Source organism: Ranitomeya variabilis, chromosome 2, assembly GCF_051348905.1.
Source record: "Ranitomeya variabilis isolate aRanVar5 chromosome 2, aRanVar5.hap1, whole genome shotgun sequence".
In the NCBI taxonomy this organism is placed as follows: Eukaryota; Metazoa; Chordata; class Amphibia; order Anura; family Dendrobatidae; genus Ranitomeya; species Ranitomeya variabilis.
In genome coordinates, this window is record NC_135233.1 from 898,031,655 (window position 1) to 898,051,500 (window position 19,846).

Here is a 19,846-nt window from a genome sequence, read left to right on the forward strand (position 1 = left end):
TGACAACCAGTCGTCCTGTCTCTGCAGCTGAAAAACACCCCCATAGCATGATGCTGCCACCGCCATGTTTCACTGTTGGGAATTGTATTGGGCAGGTGATGAGCAGTGCATGGTTTTCTCCACACATACCGCTTAGAATTATCACCAAAAATGTCTATATTCATCTCATCAAACCAGAGAATCTTATTTCTCATAGTCTGGGAATCCTTCATGTGTTTTTTAGGAAACTCTATGCAGGCTTTCATATGTCTTGCACTGAGGAGAGGCTCCCGTCGGGCCACTCTGCCATAAAAGTACGACTTGTGGAGGGCTGCAGTGGTAGTTGACTTTGTGGAACTTTCTCCCATCTCCCTACTGCATCTCTGGAGCTCAGCCACAGTGATCTTGGGGTTCTTCTTGACCTCTCTCACCAAGGCTCTTCTCCCACGACTGCTCAGTTTGGCTGGATGGCCGGGTCTAGGAAAACTTCTTGTGGTCCCAACCGTCTTCCATTTAAGGATTATAAAGGCCACTGAGCTCTTAGGAACCTTGAATACTGCAGAAATTCTTTTGCAACCTTGGCCAGATCTGTGCCTTGCCACAATTCTGTCTCTGAGCTCCTTGGCCAGTTCCTTTGACCTCATGATTCTCATTTGGTCTGACATGCACTGTGAGCTGTGAGGCCTTATACAGACAGGTGTGTGCCTTTCCAAATCAAGTCCTATCACTTTAATTAAACACCAGCTGGACTCCAATGAAGAAGTAGAACCATCTCAAAGAGGATCACAAGGAAATGGACAGCATGTGGCTTAAATTTGAGTGTCTGAGCAAAGGGTCTGAATACTTATGACCATGTGATATTTCCGCTTTTCTTTTTTATTACATTTGCAAAGATTTCTACATTTCTGTTTTTTTTTCAGTCAAGATGGGGTGCAGAGTGGACATTAATGTGAAATAAATGACCCTTTTTGAATTTACCAAATGGCTGCAATGAAACAATGAGTGAAGGGAGATAAGGGATCTGAATACTTTCCATACCCACTGTAAGTGACTAAAATAAATAAACAGCTCAGCAGAGTGGCTCAGTGGTTAGCACTGTTGCTTTGCACCGCTGGGGTCCTGGGTTCGAATGCCACCAAAGAGAACATCTGCAATGATTTTATGTTCTCCCAGTGTTTGTGTGGGTTTTCTCCTAGTTCTCTGGTTTCCTCCTACATTCCAAAGACCTACTGATAGGGAATCTAGATTGTGAGCCCCAATGGGGGCAGTGATTGTGTCTGTAAAGTGCTGTGGATTTAATGCCGCTATATAAGTGAGTAAAATAAATAAAATATTCTATTAATCAGCTCAAGACGAGGCCATTTTTCCCCATTTCCCCATGATGCGTGGGCTATAATCCTTATGCTATTTTCATCCTTTTTTTTTTTCCAATGTCAGTGAGACAATAGTTAACTTTTCAAAATTTTAATGACCACATAGGATCTCAGAAATACAAATTCTGAAAATGTGTTTTACTTTTATATATCAGACGCAGGTATTTTTTGACAGGTACAGTGCTAGTATCAGCAATTTTTTTTCCTTCTGCTTTTTATTTCACATGTTGTGCCCCACCCCTATACAATCAAAAAAGACCTTTGGGGAGCATTAAAATACTTGTTATTTTCCATATTACTGGGGCAGGTATATTAGCCCCAGTTACAGTGGAAATTCTGTCTCCTGGCTGAACAACAGAGCTGACTGGGTCTTCTAGGACCAAGCAGCTCTTCTCTACCTACAGCAGGCGCTCACATGACCGCTATTTTTTTCTTTTACTCAACGCATGCGCAATAGTGCAGACTCGGCGCGTGCGCACTTGTGCCGACTGTGTAAGCCTTCACTGCAGGCATGGCGCCTGCGCATTTGTACTCTCGGACCGCGACACTGTTTTCCTACCTCATTTCCGTTTAATCCGGCATGTCGCACAGCCGTTTTGAATCCTCTAGTCTCGGTACGTACACTTAATCTCAGCAGCGCTTTAGACCTGACACTTCTGACCCTGACAAAGCCACCGTGTGTGGCGACACGCGTTGGGCTTTGCAGCCCCATGGACCCTATCTGAATCTCTGACAACTGCTCTGGTCTGGTGCTTCTTATCGCACTTGCACTTTAATCACGGCACTCTCTCCGCTGCTATGGAAATCCTGCTTTCTTCTATTGTCATCATGGCTGGTCGTGCTCAATAGGTAGTATCTACTAAACTCTTTGCAAGTACAGGTTGTAATTTCCACCTTTACCTGATATATGGGAACATAGCTACAGCTTGGCATTATGGCATGTATGACTTATACTAGGATGATCATAATTTTGGAGGCTTTTTAAAATGCATTTTTATCCATCTTTTGCACTTAAGCATTTATTATAATGCAGCAGCTCGGAAATCTATATATCGGATAATGTTATTTGATTACTAAAAATTTGACAAGAACAGGTCTATCTTGAAAATCGACCATTATTTTGAGTGGTGAACAACTCTCCTTACCAGATGCCAAACCATCCAATTTTATCATCAGACCATTTGCTGTTATACTTTTCTGTTCTTATGGTGTTTTGACATTTAATCCCTTAGTGACAAGCGCCAATTTGGTACTTAATGACCGAGCCAATTTTTACAATTCTGACCACTGTCACTTTATGAGGTAATAACTCTGGAACGCTTTAACAGATCCCGCTGATTCTGAGATTGTTTTTTCGTGACATATTGTGCTTCATGTAAGTGGTAACATTTCTTCAATATACTTGCGATTATTTATGAAAAAAACGGAATTTTTTATGAAAAAAACAGCAATTTCTCATTTTTACAACATCATTTTTTTTAGGGACCACATCACATTTGAAGTCATTTTGAGGGGTCTATATGATAGAAAATAACCAAGTGTGACACCATTCTAAAAACTGCACCCCTCAAGGTGCTCAAAACCACATTCAAGAAGTTTATTAACCCTTCAGGTGTTTCACAGAAACTGAAACAATGTGGAAGGAAAAAGTGAACATTTAACTTTTTTTTGCAAACATTTTACTTCAGAACCATTTTTTTTTACTTTCACAAGTGTAAAAACAGAAATTTAACCATAAATTTTGTTGTGCAATTTCTCCTGAATACGCCGATACCCCATATGTGGGGGTAAACCACTGTTTGGGCGCACCGCAGACCTTGGAAGAGAAGGAGCGCCGTTTGACTTTTTCAATGGAGAATTGGCTTGAATTGAGATCGGATGCCATGTCACGTTTAGAGAGCCACTGATGTGCCTAAACAGTGGAAACGCTCCACAAGTGACACCATTTTGGAAATTAGACCCCTTAAGGAACTTAGCTAGATGTGTGGTGAGCACTTTGAGCCCCCAAGTGCTTCACAGAAGTTTACAACGTAGAGCTGTGAAAATAAAAAATCGCATTTGTTTACACAAAAATGATCTTTTCGCCCACAAATTCTTATTTCCACAAGGTTAACAGGAGAAATTAGACCACAAAAGTTGTTGTGCAATTTCTCCTGAGTACGTCGATACCCCATATGTGGGGGTAAACCACTGTTTGGGCGCACCGCAGAGCTTGGAAGAGAAGGAGCGCCGTTTTACTTTTTCAATGTAGAATTGGCTGGAATTGAGATCGGACGCCATGTTGCGTTTGGAGAGCCCCTGATGTGCCTAAACAGTAGAAACCCCCCACAAGTGACACCATTTTGGAAACTAGACCCCTTAAGAAACTTATATAGATGTGTGGTGAGCACTTTAAACCCCCAAGTGCTTCACAGAAATTTATTAAGTAGAGCCGTGAAAATAAAAAATCCTTTTTTTTTCCTCAAAAATGATTTTTTAGCCTGCAATTTTTTATTTTCTCAAGGGCAACAGGAGACATTGGACCCCAAAATCTGTTGACAGTTTGTCCTGAGTATGCTGATACCCCATATGTGGGGGGGGGGCACTGTTTGGGCACCCATCGGGGCTCGGAAGGGAAGGAGCGCCGCTTGGAATGCAGACTTTGATGGGATAGTCTGCGGGCGTCATGTTGCATTTGCAGAGCTCCTGATGTACCTAAAGAGTAGAAACCCCCCACAAGTGACCCCATTTTGGAAACTAGACCCCCCAAAGAGCTTATCTAGATGTGTGGTGAGCACTATGAACCCCCAACTGCTTCACAGAAGTTTATAATGTAGAGCCATGAAAATAAAAAAAAAATCATATTTTTTCCACAAAAAGGATCTTTTCACCCCCAAATTTTTACTTTCACAAGGGTAACAGGAGAAATTGGACACCAAAATTTATTGTGCAATTTATGCTGAGTAGGCTGATACCCCATATGGGTGGGTAAACCACTGTTTTGGCGCATGGCAGAGCTCGGAAGGGAAGGAGCGCCGTTTTGGAATGCAGACTTTGATAGAATGGTCTGCGGGTGTTATGTTGCGTTTGCAGAGCCCCTGATGTACCTAAACAGTAGAAACCCCCCACAAGTGACCCAATTTTGGAAACTAGACCCCCCAAGGAACTTATCTAGATGTGTGGTGAGAACTTTGAATGCCCAAGTGCTTCACAGACGTTTATAATGCAAAGTCGTGAAAATAAAAAATATTTTTGTTTTCCACAAAAAATATTTTTTAGCCCCCAAGTTTTTATTGTCACAAGGGTAACAAGAGAAATAGGACGCCAAAAGTTGTTGTCCAATTTGTCCTGAGTATGCTGGTTCCCCATGTGTGTGGGGGACCACTGTTTGGGTGCACGGCAGAGCTCGGAAGGGAAGGAGCGCCATTTTGGAATGCAGACTTTGATAGAATGGTCTGCAGGCATTATGTTGCGTTTGCAGAGCCCCTGATGTACCTAAAGAGTAGAAACCCCCCACAAGTGACCCCATTTTGGAAACTAGACCCCCCAAGGAACTTATCTAGATGTGTGGTGAGAACTTTGAATGCCCAAGTGCTTCACAGAAGTTTATAATGCAGTCGTGAAAATAAAAAATATTTTTTTTTCCACAAAACATTTTTTAGCCCCCAAGTTTTTATTTTCACACAGGTAACAGGAGAAATTGGACCCCAAACGTTGTTGTCCAATTTATCCTGAGTACGCTGATGCCCCATATGTGGGGGTAAACCACTGTTTGGGCGCATAGCAGAGCTCAGAAGGGAGGGAGCACCATTTGACTTTTTGAGCGCAAAATTGGCTGTCGTGTTTGGAGACCCCATGATGTACCTAAACAGTGGAAACCCCCCAATTCTAACTCCATCCCTAACCCCAAACACCTCTAACCCTAATCCCAACCCGATCCATAATCCTAATCACAACCCTAACCCCAAAACAACCCTAATCTCAACCCTAACCATAACCCTAATCAAAACCCTAAATCCAACACACCCTTAATCCTAATCTCAACACTAACCTAACCCAAACCTAACCCTAATGCCAACCCTAATCCCAACTCTAACCCTAACTTTAGCCGCAACCCTAGCCCTAACTTTAGCCGCAACCGTAGCCCTAACTTTAGCCCCAACTCTAACCCTAAATTTAGCCCCAACCCCAAATTTAGCCCCAACCCTAAGTTTAGCCCCAACCCTAAATTTAGCCCCAACTCCTCTAGCTGCCGGCCGGCAGATCATGGTGGGCGCACTGTGCATGCGCCCGCCATTTTCTTACCGGATGAAGAAGCCAGCGGGCAGGAGGGAACGCAGGAGGACCCAAGGACACCGGTAAATATAACAGGGTCCCCGAATCCCCCTATTTCTCTGTCCTCTGATGTGCGATCACATCAGAGGACAGAGAATGACACACTGCTTTTTTTTTTTTTTTGCGGTCGCCGGTAAACAGTTAATTACCGGTGATCGCAAAACAGGGGTCGGTAAAAACTGATCCGATCATGTTCTTTGGGGTCTCGGCTACCCCCGGCAGCCGAGACCCCACAAATCCTTCGGGTGCCGGCCGGCAGGCGCACTGCGCCCACCATTTTTTGCCGGAACAAGATGGTGGCGCCCATTGGGAGCCACGAGGAGCATCGGGGGAGACAGGTGAGTATCGGGGGGCGATCGGGGACCCCATTTCTTTGTCTTCTGATGTGCGATCACATCGGAGGACAGAGAAATTAAAAGGGAAATCGCGTTTTTTTTTCTTTTGCGACCGCCGGTAAACAGTTAATTACCTGCGATCGCAATCCGGGGATCGGTAAAAAACCCCCGAATCATGTTCTCTGGGGTCTCGGCTACCCCCCCGGTAACGAGACCCCCGAGAAAATCCGACTCTGGGGGGCGCTATGCACTTTTTCCACAGCACCGTTAATTAACGACGCTGTGGTTTAAGTACCCTTAACTGCCGCCGTTAAAAGGCGTATCGGCGGTTGTTAAGGGGTTAAACAATTTTGTTGTCTCATGGGGCTATTTTCATCTATTGGGGATGTTTTTTGGCTTTTAATTGTTTTTAATGTTTTTTGGTCTTTAAGCACAGTTGAATAATGTAATTGTTTACACTAATTGGTGATCTCCATGGTAGCATGTTCTTTGCTTTTTTTTTTAACTACTAGTTCTTCACATGCTAAAGGATTGATGCCCTTCATATTTTTGACCTTGACAATGGTGTCCTCCGCTGTTTGTGTATAGAGGTCCTGAGGAGGAAGTGCTGAGCTTCTTGTGCACTGTTTACAAAGCGCTTACAGTCTCTGCCTTCGGTGAGGGCAGTCCGACAGCTGCTTCCACGTGGAAGTTTACATGTGTCTATATTCCAGGCCAGACAGTGCTATGTATACTAAGGTGGTATTGTGCTTTACACCACTCCATCTAACACTTGACATTGTGCTTATTGATGTTAGTCTTCCATGGAGTTGCTAGGCCGTGGAAACCCATCATGAAGTTTTTGTGTTAACTTCAGTGCTAGTGAAGGTTTGGAGTTCTGCAGTTATGGAGTCAGCAGAGGTCCGATGTCTTATTCCAGAGAATTCCATTTTTCTACTCTCCTCCGCTGTGTGTCTCACACTGGTAACTTCCACTTTCCTTTAATATAAGCTGTGAAGGCAGATTCTCGGGGAGATCATTGTCCCGCCCATAGATCTTAACAGCTCATTTACACATTGCAGAGAAATGTATGTTTTTCTTGATAAGTCATCAGATCATAGATAACAAGGTATCATTGTATTCCGCTTCCTATGACCTACATCCCCATATAGATTGCTTAGGACGTACGAACCTACTGACAGACTCCTTTTACATATAGTAGTATGTAAAATACTAAAAAAGGCATATGTGGCACCGTATGTTATAGTCATGAGACCGACGGACGGCCCAGACTTGTGGCTGTAGTATGGACAAGAAAATATGGCCGCTATGGGGTTGTGTGAATTGGACCTACGGTTTTCTTTTTCTCATTGCAAATTCTATGCATTTGTCTCCATGAAGGTTCTAGGGAAATAAAAATGTAATGTTGATTACGCTATCCCACCCTATAAAAAGCCCCAATTTTCCACTTTATGTGCAGTTTGATCTTTATTGTATCAGAAATAAAAGCAGAAGCCCAGCGCTGTGTGATAGGAGCCGCAGGCTCTGGTCACATTCTGCGCTCTATTCTGGATATGTGCACTGGAAAGCTTCCCAATATATACACTAGATATCCATGCGGGCCCTAACAGGACTGTCCTGTAGGAATACTCTCATTTGTGGCAATAGTGAGTAGTGCATAGAAATGATGGTGGTGTACTCCTCTTCCCAGCACACCGAGAGCCTATCAGTGAGCTCTGCCCCAGCCCGAGAGTTCCCAGATTATCTGGCAGCACGTCCCTATGGGCCTAGAACCATGAGACGGGCCACACTGGAGCACTACCCCTAAACAACGCAAGAAATCAAGCTGTCCCATGTACCCAAAAGCGTCACATAAAGCCTCGGCTCCCCCTGAAAAATTAGCCCCGATCCAGTGCAAAAAAAAGTAACTACATTTGGGAAAATGGAGACACAAACCATTTTTTTTTTTTAGTGACTTTGTTAACCCCTTCTGGACATGGCCATATTCCTTTCTGCATAAAGCCAAGTACACATTAGCGTATCTGTGTGCAGAGTATCATCTGCATGCGCAAACGCATTTAAACACATGATGCCAAAAAAAGCTGCGCGCATGAGTTTTTGCGTTGTTTATGCGCATGCGTTCGATATTTCCAGGAGGGGTGTCTCAATCAGTTCCTGGACATGCGCAGTCCGAATTACGCAAGCGCATCGAACACATGGCTTTGCGCACAGTGCGTTCCCATAGACAGTAATGCGATGTTTATACGCACGCGCGTATGTCTGCACTAATTTGACGCCTCAAAAAATGCAGCATGTTGCGTTCGCCGAACACCGCGAAACGACGCATGCAAACGAATGTCCCTGCGTACACAATGTTAAAGATAGGTGACGCAAGACGCATGCGGACAGTACGCAGGGATACGCTGCACACAGACGCTAATGTGAACCCCGCCGAACCTGTAGTGACCCATCACAGCCATAGGAGGCCTTGTGTCATGGGGAAGAGTGCTACTGGCGCATGACTCCATTTGGGATGTCCGGGAAAGCGGGAAAAATCCAAGTGCAGAGAAATTGCAAAAACAGCGCAATTTTCCGCAGCCCCCGCACCCACGGCAGCACACGCCGTGACCAAGGGCAGTTGCCGGCTGAGCTGTTTGGCCTGTGCACACGCAGCGGTTACCCGCCTGTATCCATACACTAATTTGTCTGCCGCTGTTTCTCATGTGGGTGGGGGTCACGTGTGCTGCAGCCATTGTGCACAGGGTCACGTGGGAAGAACTATTGCGTGTACTCGGCTGCCGTCACTTTGACCCCGCCCCGCGTGTTACGTCACTGCTCCATTTCCGGTATCCTCGGTACCCAGACTGCTGCTGGTTATTTGAAGAACAGGAAGCGGCCACCGACGTCACTTCACTGAGCGACACCACCTAACCCGGAAGTGCGACGCGTCCCACGGGCGGTTGTTGTTGAACTCTGTGAGGGTCTGTAACACCCCTCCCCCACTGCCCCTTTCTCTCACCGGCCTGGCTTTATAACCCGGTCACCGCCCGCTGCTGTCTTTGGGGGATATAGCGTGTGACCGGAGAAAGCGGAGCGTGGCTGCACACGTGGTTCCTCCATCACCGCGCGAAGTATGTGTCGGGGCCTGCTGGGGGAAGTGTAACGTCTCTGCGTTTTTCCACAGGAGGCTGACTGCTCCGCCATTAGCGGGGCGCAGCCGAGGCGTGGACACGTGACCTCGGCCGCACGGGGCGGTGAGCTGTCCTTCCTTCCTGGCCCAGTGAGTGCTCGTCCTCTGCCATGCGCTGTGCTCCAGCCTCGTTACACCCGGTGACATGGCGGAGCAGCAGCTGTCACAGCGGAGGGCAGAGCTGTAGCTGCAGGCAGGGGCACAGACCCCACCGCTCCCGAGGATCTGTAGATGGTGGCAGTCGCTGTGGTCCTCCCGGATATTACACTGTATTCACATCATTTGTTTTATTTGATTCAGTTCATGTTAAACTTAGCTGATATCCCAGCCCATATGACCACTGCAGCCAGTCGCTGACGTCGGGAGCGTAGGCCATGAAGGGCTGCAGCGGTAATGAGGGCTCCGACATGAGGCTGAACAGAAGGCTGTCCTGGGTGCTTTACTGCCATTACGATGACCGTTAGTTACGTTGGGCGAGCCCGTTACCAGTTTTGTAGATAGTATTGTTGAATTCCTCCATGTTGTGTCTGCAGCTCCCAAACAGATCTAGGTCTAGCCGAGAAGACAAACAAGTCTATGCTTTAAAGAAGACTCTTCAAGTTTTATACTGGCTCCATCCTGAGAGAGGTTGGAGCACAGAGTTTGCCTAATTTTAGCATCTACAGGTCTTTGAAACAGTATTTATTCCGTGTGAACCTTTCCATAAGCATGTATAAGAAGTCCTGTTTGTAGGTGACACAGCATGTGGAAGGAGGTGCTCTGGTCAGGCAGATGTGTGGCACGGCTCGTCACCCTGAAAACACCATCCCCACTGTCAAACATGGTGGCAGCATCATGCTATGGGGAGGGTTTTCTTCAGCCGGGACAGTGTAGCTGCTCTGGAGCTAAATATGAGGAAATCCTTGAGGCAAAACCTGTTGGAGCCTGCAAAGCACTTGAGACGTAGGCGTAGGTTCACTTTCAGCATAACGACCCTAAACATACTACATGGGCTACAATGGAATGGTTTAGATCAAAGCAGATTAAAAAAAAAAAACTTCCTAAAAATGTGCTACTTTGTATTTTATGTATATCCCATAAAATACATTTAAGTTTGTAGGGCTAACGTGAAAAATAAATGTGGAGAAGTTGATGGGGTATAAATGCTTATTAAGGCCCTGTATGCAAAAAAAAAAAAAAAATAGTACAAGTGTCATCAGTATTCAGAATCTTTTTAATGAGTATTTGGTCAGGGTAATTTTTAGACATTAGTGTTTTGTCAGTGATTTTTACTTAAAAATTACAAAGCTTCCCCTGTCTGTTACAGTATTACTCAAGGACAGCACATGTTATTGTACACTGATGCCATCTGTGTGCAGCCTGTGATTTTCAGGGACCCATAGACTTCTATTGGTTACTTTTTGTCTGTGATTTTAATAAAGAATGGACACAGAGGCTGCAAAAATAACAATGGACATATGAACCAGCCCATAGACTACAATGGATATGTGGTCTGTCTGTGAAAGTCACGGGTAGCATGAGTAAGTGAAAATAAATGAGACCTTCCACTTTTTTTTTGTAATGGACGTCATTGTTTCTGAGATATTAGCTTGAAAAGTGGTGGTGTAAATTTCTCCTGCAACCACAGGGGCAGTAACCAGATACCTCTGAGGACTTGTACCTCCCCACTATCCCAACACTGGCGCTGACCACTCCAAAGCAGACTGTCACATGAGTGGAAAAAAAAACAGAATTACTTCCCCCACTTCCTCCCTAGAAAAATAAAAATAGGGATTCTCATCTTGATCTTGATGAGATGTTGTTAGTCTCACGTGACCCTACTGAGTGATCTTCCCTTTGGCAGTGAGCTTTGAAGCAGCATGATTTAGTGAGTGCAGTGCCTTGTAGCCCACAGGCAATGTGCGGAGTGGTCACCACGTGCATAAAGTCCCTTTTTTGAAGATGAGAGCTCAAAGCTGTCAGCAATCACTTAGGTCTGTGTTGACTGTAAATGCTCTGGAGTGAGAACAAAGCAGGTCGTCATTCTCACAGGAGCAGCCTTCTCTGAGCCATTGTTGGACACATTCTTGTTCTTTTGTGTGTTGCTGCCTGATTATGACTGGATAACATCATACAGGGGGATGAAGAACACGCCTCCAATGAAAACTCTGGTAATCCCCATTTGGACATAAGAAAAAATAACTTATTTGGTGCAAAATATTTAGAGTCCTAAAACTCGCCCAAAAGAGAGGTGAAATAATAATAATAAAGAAACGGGGCTGTGGAGTCGGTAAGCCAAACCTTCAACTCCAAAGCACTGCACTTCTGAGCATCTGCATAAAGTGCAGCACAGATTCATCTCCACTAAAAGCCGAGATCCTTAGATCAGGAACAAAACAGACATTTATAGGACACTTCATAACTTTCCCAGATTCTTATGAAAACATTTACAGCACATCCTGATTGTAATACTGTACCCAACTCCTTTATTTAAGGAGTTGGTCCATTTTTATACCCACTCCACCAAAATGGACACAGACTGACTCCACAGCCCTGAAGAAAAAAGACAAAAAAAATGTTTTATTCTACTATGTGTTGGCATATCACTAGGGAATGCCATGAATAGTTGGGGTCCGATGTCTGGACCACCATCAAACCTAAAAAAAGATTGGGCTTGTTTATACTTTCTCCCACAGCGATTCACCAGCCGGCTATTCAGGCAAAAGCAGCATAGCCCTGTTCAAGGGCCCCGGTGCCATCCTATACAGGTCCTTCCAGCGAGGAGCACCGCTGTGCATGGAAAGTTTAGGGAATCCTTGGTCGTTTCAGATGTTACACCACCAACATTCATAAAGTTATTGCATATCTTGGCAATAACGTTATGAGGAATACGCCTTGAATGACGTGTATATTTCTAAAAGTTCATCTTATTCTGTTTTGACAGGTATCGTGGCCTGCTCTTGTTTTTACACTGGCGCTTGTTTCAGACCATTGCATGAGGTAATAACGATCTTATATTTCATTCTGTTATTACAAACTGGAGCGCACTGTGAGTCCATATCATATGGAAATGTTAGTCTTCCTGTTACTGTGAATTGAGTGCTATATATGCTGGTTTTGTTTGTGTTGAAATGATAAGGTTTTTCCTCTTATGGGATATTTATTTTAGAAATGGCCTTCAAAGAGCCTTTGCCACTTGATATTTATTTTTTTTTTAGCATTTCTCAAACCAGAAGGTTTGGCCATAATGTATAGTCTGCTTCTTCACAATCATTGTTTCAGCGTGGTCTTCTATTTACCTGTGTTATATACCACGTGTGACTACTTCAGCCAAGCACTGGCTTCAACACTATACAGCAAGAGACTGCCAGTGATTGGCTGCAGCAGTCCTGGGGGTTGTGCAGTACATTATCTTTGCTGCCAAGGTAAACAGAACACCAGCAGCGAGGCTCAGGGTAGCGGTGATGGAATGTCTTGGGAGCATGTGGGTAACTAAGTATACATTATTACAGTTGGCTATACTGTTGCAACTTTTTAGTATTAACTGGGACAACCCTTTTAAAGGGAGTGTATCATTGAACAATATGAAACAAAATATATTTAACACCTTCCTGACTTTTGCAGTACATGTACGTCATGGCGATCTCCCACGCACAGGGGTCTGTGCGCCTGCCATCGCTGCCGGGCGTCAGCTGATTCTGACAGCTGACACCCGGCTCTCGGTGCCAGGAATGGTGCCGGCATCACACTTTAAACCCCTAAATGCTGTGATTGGTGCGATCACAGCATTTAGAGAGCAGGCAGAGGGAAGAAAGCCCCTCTGCCCTTGGATCAGAGACGACTCACTGAGGTAATCACTGGGTCCCGATCATTGCCATGGTGATCTGATGTTGTCATGAAGACACCCGGGTCACCTGGCACTAGCAAGTTGGATCATGCGCAGTGCATGATCTAAAGAACTTGTGTCTGCAGCACTCACAGGTATAGCAATGTTGTTGCATTGCGCTATACCTTATAACATATCAGGCTGCAATAAGTTAAAGTCCCATAGTGACAATAAACTTAAAAAAATAAATAAAATGAAAAGTTGTTAAAAAAAAATTATTATTTTTAAAAATCGCATTATAAAAAAGATATAAAATATATATAAACAATAAACTATGAAAACAAACAAAAGAAAGCAATAAAAGTACATATATTTGGAATCACCGTGTCCGGAATGACCCGATCAAAAAGACAAATGTAAATAACAATGGTATAGAATCCATCCGTCTTTGCAAAAATCAAGCTTGCCATACAGCTCCATCAGCCGAAAAATAAGTTATAGCTCTCAGAATAAAGCAATGCAAAAATAATTATTTTTTCTATAAAATAGTTTGTGTAAAAGCGCCAAAACATAAATAAAAGTAAATGTTGTATCGCTGCAATCGTACTGACCCGAAGAATAAAGCTGCTTTTATGAATTTTGCCACAAACTAATCGACATAAAAAAAGCCTTAAGAACAATTCCTGCATTGTTGGTTTTTTTGTTCTGTCTCCCCAAAATCAGAATAGAAAGTGATTAAAAAAATAAAAAAAAATGTCACAAGTCCGAAAATGGTACGACTGTCATCTGAAATATGGAAAAATAACAGCTCACAAACTATCAGGATGCAAAAAAAACCTAGGTTTTGTGAACAAAAAAAGCGTCTTTTAGTGTGACAGCAGGCAAACATAACCCGATATAAATCTGGTATTGCTCTAATCGCTTATACCGCACGAGGACCTGCATAAAAAATAAATAAAACCAATTCTTCACGTGCGTTTTTTTTTAAAATTCTGATTCCCAAAGACCTCAGTAAGGCTCGGCTCACATTTATCCTTCACTGAGCACGTTCACTGGGGTTTCTGTGTAACTCTGAAATACGTGATCCAGACAGGACTTCCGGTAGAAGATTCCCTATGATGGAGACACTGTGGACACTACCTGACCTCTGATACAGCGATGTTTGTCGTTTTTTTTTTTTTTTTTTTAAAATTAGGAATGCCTAAAAGTGCCGCCAGCCACAGTCTGCTCCTCTGGGGGGTTGGGGAGGGAAGACACCACTGAGCGGGGGCCAGACGGAGTCAAGAGTAACTCTGCTGCCTTATTATAGTGAATGGATCCCTTGGGAGTTTCATCTGAACTGCTTCGCTCGGAGATTTAAAGGGATACCCCAATGTAAGTGCTCAGCATAGAGCACAGGATAAATGTGATCCAGATTCTGTAAAATGTTCCCAATAAAAGCTTCAGCTAAATCTATAAAAAAAGCAAGTCCCTATTCATTACTGTCATCTATTAACAGAAATATAGGGGGCGTCCATGTCACTGGTAGCACAAAGGCTCCGGAAAAGCAAAATGGCTCTCACCCCCCCCCCCCCCCCCCCCCCAAAAAAAAAAAAAAAAAAAAAGATTCATCAAATTCTGTGCTCCTAAATCCAAATGCCTCTTCCCTTCTGAACCCCAGTGTGCCTAAACCACTTAGTGTCCACATGTGTGGCATGTCTGTAGCGATAAGAGCCCGCCTAATTTACTAGTGCATGAGCTGGGCACAACGTACTGGTCACTACAACGGCAGTTTGCAATTTTCACTCCGCAACAGCCACTGCTGTTTGTTTCTGGAAAACTATGTAGTCAAAATCGTCACTACACCTGTAGATAAATTCCCAAAGGGCTTTAATTTCCAGAATTGGGTCACTTGAAGGGGTAATTCGGCTCTTCTAGCATTTGGGGGCTCTGCATATTGAATCCGCAAACTACTAACAAAAATTCTGTTCTTCAAGATTCCTCCTGTATATCAGTACTGCTTAGCTGTACAGTGAGACCCGGAGCTCTATTTGCTAATAGCGCTCTCTCCCTCCTGAGTCTCATTGTGTGGCTAAGCAGCACTGGACATCCTCATTTGAGGCATTTCTATAGTTAGCAGAAATTATGGGACATATTTTGGTGTAATTTTTACCCATTTTACTGTGTGACAATGTAAAATCTAAAACAAAATTTTGGTGGTAAAAATATAATTTAATTTTTTTCTTCATTGCCCAATGGTGTAACATTTTGTGACCCACTTGTGTTGTCCATATGATTGCTGCCCCCCTAGATGAAATTTGTTGAGAGATTGTTTTGTTAAATGGGGTTTCTTATGGGGAATTCTGCTGTTCTGGCATCTCAGGGACACAGCCAGTGACATGGGACCTTCAAACCAGTCCAGCAAAATGTGAACTCCAATATGGGGTTTCTTCCCATCTGAGCTTTGAACTGTGGCTCAAAAGTAGTTTTCGACCACATATGGGGTATTGGCTTACACAGGAGAAATTGCACAACAAACTTTGTTGTCCATTTTCTCCTGCAATCCTTCTGAAAATAAAAAAAAAAATTGGGGCTAAAATAACCTTTTTGTTGGAAAAATGTGATACTTTTTTGGTTCACTGGTCTACGTTATAAACCTGTGAAGCAGCTGGGAGTTTAAGGTGCTCACCTCATCTAGATACATTCCTTAAAGGGCATCTGTTACCTAATTTTTCACACATAAGATGCAGCCACTGCGATTAGGGGCTTATCTACAGCATTCTGTAATGTCGTAGATAAGCCCCCCAATGTAACCTGAAGGATAAGAAAAACAGGCTATATTATATTCACCGGTGGGGCGGTCTGGATCCGGCGCCTCCCCTCTTCATGTGATGACGTCCTCTTCCTTGCTTCTGTCGCGGCCCCTGTGCAGGCGTAATTCTCTGCCCTGTTGAGGGCAGAGCAAAGTACTGCAGTGCACAGGTGCCGGGAAAGGTCAGAGGCCCAGCACCTATGCACTGCAGGACTTTACTCTGCCCTCAACTGGGCAAATCAGTATGCCTGCGCAGGAGTCGCGACAGAAGCAAGGAAGATGACGACATCTTATGAAGATGGGAGGCCCATCGGACCCGAACCGGGACCGCCCCTGGGTGAGCATAATGTAGCTTGTTTTTTCTGATCTTTCAGGTTACGTCGGGGGCTTATCTACAGCATTACAGAATTATTATTATTATTACACCATTTATTCCATAGTGATTTACATGTGAGAAGGGGTATGCATAGTAAAAAACAAAGTACAATATAATCTTATTCAATACAGGTCACGACTGGTACAGGAGAGAGGACCCTGCCCCCGAGGGCTCACAATCTACAAGGGATGGGTGAGGATACAGTAGGTGAGGGTAGAGCTGGTTGTGCAGCGGTTTGGTCTATCAGTGGTTACTGCAGGTTGTAGGCTTGTCAGAAGAGGTGAGCCTTCAGGTTCTTTTTGAAGGTTTCCACGGTAGGCAAGAGTCTGATATGTTGTGGTAGAGAGTTCGAGTATGGGGGGAGGCATGGGAGAAATCTTGTATGTGATTTGTGAGAAGAGGAGATAAGAGTGGAATATAAAAGAATGCTGTAGATAAGTCCCTAATGGTGGTGGCCGCATCTTATATGTGAAAAATTAGGTGACAGATTCCCTTTTAGGGGTCTAGCTTCAAAAATGGTGTCACTTGTGGGCGATTTCCACTGTTTAGGCACCTCAGGGGCTCTCCAAATGCAACATGGCATCTGCTAATTATTCCAGTAAATCTTACATTCAAAAAGTCAAATGGTGCCCTTCTGAGCCCTGCTGTGTGCCCGTTGTTTTCCCCCATGTATTGGGTATCGGCACGCTCATGATAAATTGCACAACATATTTTGGGGTCCATTTTTACCTGTTATCATACTTTAGATCCAAACTTTTATTTTGTAACATTTTTCTGACTAAGTTAAATGTTCATTTTTTTTTTCCTTTTATATATTCTAAAAATTCCTGTGAAACACCTAAAGAGTTAATAAACTTCTTGATTGTGTGTTTGAGCACCTTGAGGGGGTGCAGTTTTTAGAATAGTCACTTTTGGGTATTTTCTGTCATATAGGCTCCTCAAAGTCACTTCAAATGTGATGTGGTCCCTTAAAAAAAAAAAATTGTAAATTTTGTTGGAAAAATGAGAAATCAGCTGGTCGACTTCTAACCCTTATACCTTTGTAACAAAAAAAGTTTAAAAAATTGTGCTGTTGTGAAGTAGACATGGGATATGTTATTTAACTGTTTTGTGTGACATAACTCTGGAAAGCTTCAACTTATCCCACTTAAATCAGAGATTAGGAGTTATTACCACATAAAGTGACACTGGCCAGAATTGTAAAATTTGACCTGATCATAAAAGGTGAAAACCGGTTCGGAGGTGAAGGGGTTGTGTTTTTTTTTTTTTGTTTAGCGCTGTGGTCCCTAAACTTTCCTACCCCGAGTCCCATTTCCAGAAACCCCGGAGCCCCCTGATTAGTGACATTCATTTCCTACTCTCCCTCTTCCGGACTCTAGTGACACACAGAGGCCCCATTACTGGTATAATGACAGCTAATGATGAGCGAATATACTCATTGCTTGGGTTTTCCAGAGCACGCTCGGGTGGTCCGAGTATTTGTTCGTGTTCGGAGATTTAGTTTTCCTTGCCGCAGCTAGATGATTTGCGACTACTAGACAGCTTGATTACACGTGGGGATTCCCTAGCAACCAGGCAACCCCCACATGTACTGAGGCTGGCTAATTGCTGTAAATCATTCAGCTGAGTCAACAAAAACTATATCTCTGAGCAGTCATAAATACTCGGAGATCACCCGAGCAACGAGTATATTCGCTCATCACAAATGACAGCCAAAGCTTCCCCATAGAAATCACATCGGAGTTCCAACCTTTAGTTTTCTCTCATTAGACAATCCCACCAACCATCACATCCAGCTTCAAGCATCTCTTCTGACTGGCAGAAGACCAGTATATGCTAGTGATCACAAAAGTTACCTTTTGGACACCTGCTCTAAAAAGCTGAATTCCAGACCTTGTGCTAATAGATCTTTAACCCCTTCCCGACCTTTGACGCCACGTAGGCGTCATGAAAACCCGTGCCAATCCGACCCATGACGCCTATGTGGCGTCATGGAATGATCGCGTCCCTGCAGATCGGGTGAAAGGGTTAACTCCAATTTCACCCGATCTGCAGGGACAGGGGGAGTGGTACTTCAGCCCAGGGGGGGGCGGCTTCACCCCCCCGTGGCTACGATCGCTCTGATTGGCAGTTTCACTCTCAACAGCCAATCAGAGCGATTTGTAATATTTCACCTAAAATACTGGTGAAATATTACAATCCAGCCATGGCCGATGCTGCAATATCATCGGCCATGGCTGGAAACACTGATGTGACCCCCCACCCCACCGATCGCCCCCCCCCCCCCAAGCCACCGATCTGTGGTCCGCTCCCCCCCTGTCTGCTCCCCCCGTGCTCCTATGCCACCCCCCCATGCTCCGACGCCCCCCCGTGCGCCGGTCTCCACCCCCTTATCCTTACCGAGGCTCCCGGTGTCCATCCGTCTTCTCCATGGGCGACGCCATCTTCCAAAATGGCGGGCGCATGCGCAGTGCGCCCGCCGAATCTGCCGGCCGGCAGATTCGTTCCAGATAGGTTTTATCACAGTGATCAAATTATATCACAGTGATCAAAATAAAAAAAAATAGTAAATGACCCCCCCTTTATCACCCCCATAGGTAGGGACAATAATATAAAAAAAGAAATTATTTTTTTTTCTTTTTCCACTAGGGTTAGGGTTAGAACTAGGGGTAGGGTTAGGGCATGTGCACACAGTGCGGATTTGGCCGCGGATCCGCAGCGGATTGGCCGCTGCGAATTCGTAGCAGTTTTCCATCAGGTTTACAGTATCATGTACACCTATGGAAAACCAAATCCGCTGTGCCCATGGTGCGGAAAATTCCGTGCGGAAACGCTGCGTTGTATTTTCCGCAGCTTGTCAATTCTTTGTGCGGATTCCGCAGCGTTTTACACCTGTTCCTCAATAGGAATCCGCAGGTGAAATCCGCACAAAAAAACACTGGAAATCCGCTGTAAATCTGCAGGTAAAACGCAGTGCCTTTTACCTGCAGATTTTTCAAAAATCGTGCGGAAAAATCTCTCACGAATCCGCAACGTGGGCACATAGCCTTAGGGTTAGGGTTGGAATTAGAGTTAGGGTTGGAATTAGGGCTAGGGTTGGAAATAGGGTTAAGATTAGGCTTGTGGTTAGGGTTACGGATAGGGTTAGGAGTGTGTTGGGGTTACAGTTGTGGTTAGGGTTGGGGTTAGGGTTAGGGTTGGGATTAGGGTTAGGGTTGGGATTAGGGTTACGGGTGTGTTGGGGTTAGGGTTGTGGTTAGGGGTGTGTTGGGGTTAGGGTTGTGATTAGGGTTAGGGCTACAGTTGGGATTAGGGTTAGGGGTGTGTTGGGGTTAGTGTTGAAGTTAGAATTGAGGGGTTTCCACTGTTTGGGCACATCAGGGGTCTCCAAACGCAACATGGCACCACCATTGATTCCAGCCAATCTTGCGTTCAAAAAGTCAAATGGTGCTCCCTCCCTTCCAAGCCCCGACGTGCGCCCAAACAGTGGTTTACCCCCACGTATGGGGTACCAGCGTACTCAGGACAAACTGGGCAACAACTGTTGGGGTCCAATTTCCCCTGTTACCCTTGCAAAAATAAAAAATTACTTGCTAAAACACAATTTTTGAGGAAAGAACAATTATTTTTTATTTTCACGGCTCTGCGTTATAAACTTCTGTGAAGCACTTGGGGGTTCAACGTGCTCACCACACATCTAGATA

At 44.5% G+C, this 19,846-nt stretch overlaps 1 protein-coding gene across 4 annotated transcripts in view; it reads left to right on the plus strand.

Annotated features, from left to right (window-relative positions):
- Positions 1 to 19,846, plus strand: part of TBL1XR1 (TBL1X/Y related 1) — a 180,905-nt gene that overhangs the window by 77,818 nt on the left and 83,241 nt on the right. Inside the window, exons 1-2 of one of the 4 annotated variants that reach the window (XM_077290500.1) lie at positions 8,795 to 9,111; positions 12,094 to 12,149. The exons of 1 other annotated variant lie outside the window; for it this stretch is intronic. The gene's annotated coding sequence lies outside the window, so the exon portion shown is untranslated. Of the gene's footprint in view, positions 1 to 8,794; positions 9,112 to 12,093; positions 12,150 to 19,846 lie in introns of those variants that run through there. 2 more of the 4 variants (XM_077290502.1, XM_077290501.1) reach the window with 2 other exon arrangements.